Here is a 6,000-nt window from a genome sequence, read left to right as displayed (position 1 = left end):
GGACCTTCTCTGAGTTAGCCCAGCAAGCCCTGTTACACTGAGTCTGCCTTCCCAGCTCTCTGGAGTTAAAGCAAGAGCCCCATAACACTCTTACAAATTAAGACTTATGCATGTTTGTTTAGATCCATATTTCAGATGCATCAAATAAAGAAAGCCCATTATGTTATTACAGTGGTGGTGGGCTGTTGCATCTTTTTTTTCTGTGCCAGTCCATGTCTGTAAAAATCTTCTTCCCTCTGTTTGCTGAATCATGCCTGGAATCCATATTAGAAGTCAAGTGTAAAAAAAAAGGAGGGGAAGCTGCGCTACAGGCAGATGTTGTTGTCAATGCCCTTTCTTTCCCCGAAATAAAAGTCACACAGAAACTTAAAGTCTTGCTAGGCCTCTACTCCTTACTGTCAACATTACCTCCCTTCAGATCTGTAAAAGGGCAAATCTTTTCCTAGCAACAGCATTAACCCATTCACAAGGTTTTGAAAATAGGCTTTCTGTCTTTCCCATAGCTGACAACACCTTGTGCTGTTCCTACATGCCTGTGGTTTAGCGCGTTATAGTCTTTCTTTAGCATTAGGAACTATTTCACAGTATCTCCAAAAAGAGCAGAGAAACAGTAGAGCTTGACGCTTGTTCTGCTCTAATCAAGGCACCAAATAACAGAGCAAGGGAAGAGCTATTGACGGCACTTCAGAGGCAAATGTCACAAATACAAAGCTATGGCAGAAAGTTTTATAATCCAGTATTAATTTAAATATGTGGGAATTTTGTGATACAATCTCAAGTCAATAATTAGGTTACTAATTGACAGGACACTTACTCTTGTCTCAATAAGAGTCACGATCATAGTCCTTAATCATTGCGCAATGCTCCTCGAATGGGAAGCAAGACAGGTAAGCATAACCACATAAGAAAGATCTACAGTTCATTTCATATACATAAAAATAGATACAGAGCTAGATATGTTTTGTAGCAGCACGTAAAATGTTTTATGTATGTATTTTTCTAGCTTCTGGACCAAATCAAACTTTATTCCTTTTTCACAGACCACCAACTCGATAATCTTATTTCCTGTCATCAGCGTGAGGCACCAACACGTTTGTCTGCACCTCCTAACAGACTCTGGGCTAGGGAGCTGAAGCCAATGTCTAGTGGCACCATTCCCCTCTCTTATTAGCAATGCACAAAGCATATTTTCAGATAATTGGGTTTCAGAAGCCACATGCTCCTGTCTCCGGTGGAACAGAACTAACTTCATCACACTTGCTGATGAAGAGCTATGGCCGTATATTGCCTGCTGAAGGCCTGACCAGGCGCTCGCCAGTGCTGGCAAGCAGTGAAGCTGATTCCTAACAACAGCTCTTTGGATTTTTTTTTTACATTGCTGTAGTTTCCAAACTGCGGTTGACTCATCCCTTGCCATCCTTGAGGTCCTAATAAATAGTCCTCACACGCTCTAGGAAAATACTAAACAACAACATATATGAACCTGTCAGCTTTGTATGACAGAGACTTTGATTGAAACCTCTTATGTGTCTGCCCTGTCACCTTGTGTCCCAGGGTCTATATGAGGATGGTGAGTTTGCAAGACATATCAACGGTTGACAGTGGTTCGCTGGTCTAAAGTGCTTGGGAGTCACAGGGTTACTGAGTTATGCATCCTTAACGATGTTAAGAGCGGCCTGTTGAAATCCTATCTATTTTGGGGGAAGAACCTGCACAAAAACCATGGACCATAACAACCATAGACTGCTCAAGGCTCAGCTCCAAATCTGAAATTTGTGATGGTCCCTCACTACAGAGACAACACATAACGCTATTATGCTACGCTGGAAAAAAAAAAAAGGAATTCAGATTATAAAAGTCAAACAATGCTTTCTTTTTTTTGTACACATGCAAAAATGTGGTCTCTGTGTATTCAAATGACAGGCAATTCCAAAAGGGAGTGGACGTCATTTAAAATGCATAACTGTAGATCAGCTGTTAATCTGAGTGTTTTATAATAATGTGACTAATATTTAGTAAGCTACTAACACACCTGGAATCCACTGACATTTCTCATTCAAGACAAAGGTGAAACCTAAAGATGCATATTTGGTGATATATCAATGCTGAAATGAAATGAGGAATAGAAGCCCTGTGTGATTTTTGCAATATCCCCTATCAATTAAGAGTTAGGCATTTTATCAAAACTGTTCACAAGAGTTCTTCATTCAGAAATTATCAGAAAAAGTCTCCAGACAGCCGATCCCAGTGAGTCTCCAGAAGTGTTCTTATTTTTTTTTCCAAAAGGAAGCAAGAGGCAGAATCTTGTAACCTGCTCCTCAACCTATGGATCTCCTTGCCAGTAGATGATGTGGATTTGGAAAGGGGAGACTGGACAAGCACTTGAAAGAGGTCTACTGAGGGCACTTAAACAGCCAAATTACATTAGACTCAGGCAAGCTCTTGAATCAAAACCAGTTTGAGACTAGGAGAGTAATATCATATGGAAATATCAAAGATGCATGCCTTGTTCTTACTGTACCCTAGGCACTTGCTATGGCCACTGCTGGAGGCAGGATGCGGAGATGTGCCTTCCTCTGAGCCCTTATGGTTATTCTTATGTTCCAGTGAAGTCACAGTAAAAGTCCTGTTGGCAGGAAAGCCATGTTGGCTTCATGTTGGCTTCATGTTGGCATGAAGCATGCGCTTAGCTGCCCATCTTTTTTGGGAAATTTTCTAGTCTTCAGTGCTTCAGTTACCTCTCAAATCTATACCTACAAAGTAAGTAATTCCTAGCGATACATAAATGGTGGTTCTGCTGAATTTGAGATGAATTACCTCCCAGGTGCTTCAGACAACACCGAGGTGAGATGACTTCCCTTACACTTCTGTCATACACCTGAGAAAATGGTGACATATCCAGAGCAACTTCTCTGCCTTGCAGTTCTTTCCACATACACATCATCATCCCTTATTTTTTTTATTAGTTATTGTATTTTTGTGCGTTGCCTTTACTTTTCACTACTGTGAAGTTACATAAGGTGATTAATGCTCTCTGACTGTGTAATGACTTCATTTGATTTGTGAAAAAATAATTAGAGAAGAAAGAAACCGCCCTTAGAAAAACCCGTGAGACCAGATGGAAAGGTATGTCTTGGGCGTGGGAATGGTTACACAGTAGTTTTGGGGAAACAATCGTTTGGTGATTGCTCAATGATGACCTCAGTGACCAGTGTCTCTTCTTAATCATCAGAAAAGTTTAGGAGAGAAATTCATTAGGAAACTTTGCCCTTCTTGGCCAATTGATTCATCGGAGTTAAGCTTCTCCAAAACTTTTGACCAGCCAGGGAAATCCTTCCCCGTAACTTCAGTGTTTATCAGAGGGTTTGGTTCAGTTTCAGAGGACAAATCATCAGGCTGGCATCTCCACACCCAGATAGGACTGAATACAGACCAACCTCTGCCAAAATAATAACAATAATAAAGAGAGATGTGTTGACTAGTACTTGTGCTCAGCCACTTCCTCCACTAATGAAGCAGGAGGCAAAGGGGAGAGTTTCAGAAAACAAAAGCAACACAATGTCATCTATTAGCACTTACTGCTGTCACCTTGCAGCAGGGGCTTCATACGTCATACTACGTTTTTAGGACTATATACCTTGTGACAAACCTCAAAGTCCTTTTGCCCTTTTCCACAGGATTTGGAACAGCAGTAGTAAGTGCACAAGACTGTGGGGCTGTGCAGCTCTCATTGTCCAAAAAGCTGTGGAGGGACCTGAGCTTAAATATAAGGAATTACTTGACGCAACATATTGTGTGAACCTGAATTAAGATTGTCATTTCAGAGAAGTTCTAACTTCATTCGGTTGAAAAGTTTTTCTCCTAAAAATATTTCCAATAAATGTCCAAGGGCACTAGAAATCTCAAAAAGGCATCTGTTCCTGCAGGTTTTCCCACTGCCTTTCAAGGTCAAAAGCTTATGGCTTGATTTAGGTAGTACATATTAGCATGGCAGGGGAGATCTCAGTTGGTGCCAATCATCAAAACTGCATTGGTTTATGTAACACTGAGCAATTTATCACATCTGGCAAGAATTAATAGATCATCTTCCTGCATGGATACAACAATCATTTCCACCTAACTTTTTGATAAAAATCCTTGTCCTGGTTTCGGCTGGGATAGGGTTAATTTTCTTCCTAGTAGCTGGTATAGTGCTGTGTTTTGGATTTAGTATGAGAACAATGTTGATAACACACTGATGTTTCAGTTGTTGCTAAGCAGTGCTTATACTAAGTCAAGGAGTTTTCAGCTTCCCATGCTCTGCCAGATGCACAAGAAGCTGGGAGGGAGCATAGCCAGAACAGCTGACCCAAACTGGCCAAAGGGATGTTCCATACCATATGACGTCATGCTCAGTATATAAACTGGGGGGAGTTGGCTGGAGGGTAGTGACCGCTGCTCGGGAACTGGCTGGGCATCGGTCGGCAGGTGGTGAGCAATTGCATCGTGCATCACTTGCTTTGTATATTCTACTATTATTATTATTACTACTACTACTACTATTTAACTTTATTTTATTTCAATTATTAAACTGTTTTTATCTCAACCCATGAGTTTTCTCACTTTTACTCTTCCAATTCTCTCCCTCATCCCACCAGAAGGAGGGGAGTGAGCAAGCAGCTGTGTGGTGCTTAGTTGATGGCTAGGGTTAAACCACTACAATCCTCTAAAAACTCAGTATTAAAATAGGTCTATCCACTATCCTGTCCCAGGATTCTTCTTCCTCTCTAGTTAAAGCACCCTGGCTTTTCTAGGACACAGCTTTACATTTCATTTGGTCTGAGAATCCAGTGACCAGGATAGGGTGCAATACAAGTAATTTCCTCCAATGTGATCTCAGAGGCTTTCAGCTGGAGACATTTTAGAGCTGGAACCAGTTCTATACAGTTCTGAAAAGCATCAAGCCAAGTTTTGACATGTCATAAAATATTTATGTCTAACCTGGGAACTTGTGTAGCAACCAAAACAGAATTAAAAGAAAAAGACCCAGTCAGTATGGTGTGGTTATACATGTAAAGGTTCTCATTCACTCTAGCATTTTGCTATTGAATCTTAATTTTGCTACAACATCATATTGGTTCAATTTAAAAAACCACCCCCCCCCCAAAAAAAAAAAAATCCACAAAAAATGAAGAAGAGTTAGGAGCTATATGTTGGGTCTAATTCCACTCTCCAGCAAAGCCAGGGTGTGCAGAAGGTTGATTCCTTTCAGTTTTAGAAGCACTTGTTAGTTCACAATCCAAATGACCTATACTGGCTCATTTAAATAGAAGTGATGAGAATTTTAAGTCTTGGGGAAAAAAATCTCAGGATTGTCAAGTCTGAGATTTCTCTATTTACCTTCCCAAAGGTTCTCTAGCTTCTCCCAACATTAAAATCCATGCACATATATTTGTGACATCAAGAAAAATGTGGGATTTCAGAAGCTTCTCAGTATTTGCTGGTAGAGAGAACCAGTTGGGACACAAATCTAGAGTTTATTAACTGTTATCTTATACTATCTATATTTCAAATGTCTACTTAATTAGGTGGCTAGTTGTGGTAGAGATCCCAGGGAGATTATCTATTTATTTATTCATTATGAAGAAAGCATATTCTCAAAATCTTATTTACTTCTGAAAAATGAATGGGACTGAGTAACCAGTGCCAGGGATGAGTAATCTGTGCCAGGTTAGTCATGCTTCACTGGCTTGCAAGGGATGGGAAGCTCACCCACATAGCAGCTCATCAGCCCAGACTTACCCTCTGCCTGGCTCGGTGTCTGGTCACTGTGGATTCCCACTGCGCTGCTTTCCGCCACCTCAGATGGCCGTGTCAGTCAAGTGGATGTCAGCTATTTCTGGCTTTTTGAGGTAGACTTCTTGTTCATCTTATAAAGGTGCTTCAGTTGTGCCTGTGACACAAGCCATAATTCAGACTGGCAAATGTTATGCAGTTCTATCAGGCGTACCAATGAGTTTT

The sequence above is a fragment of the Calonectris borealis genome, chromosome 14 (assembly GCF_964195595.1).
Source record: "Calonectris borealis chromosome 14, bCalBor7.hap1.2, whole genome shotgun sequence".
Taxonomy (NCBI): Eukaryota; Metazoa; Chordata; class Aves; order Procellariiformes; family Procellariidae; genus Calonectris; species Calonectris borealis.
This window is presented reverse-complemented; position numbering follows the sequence as displayed.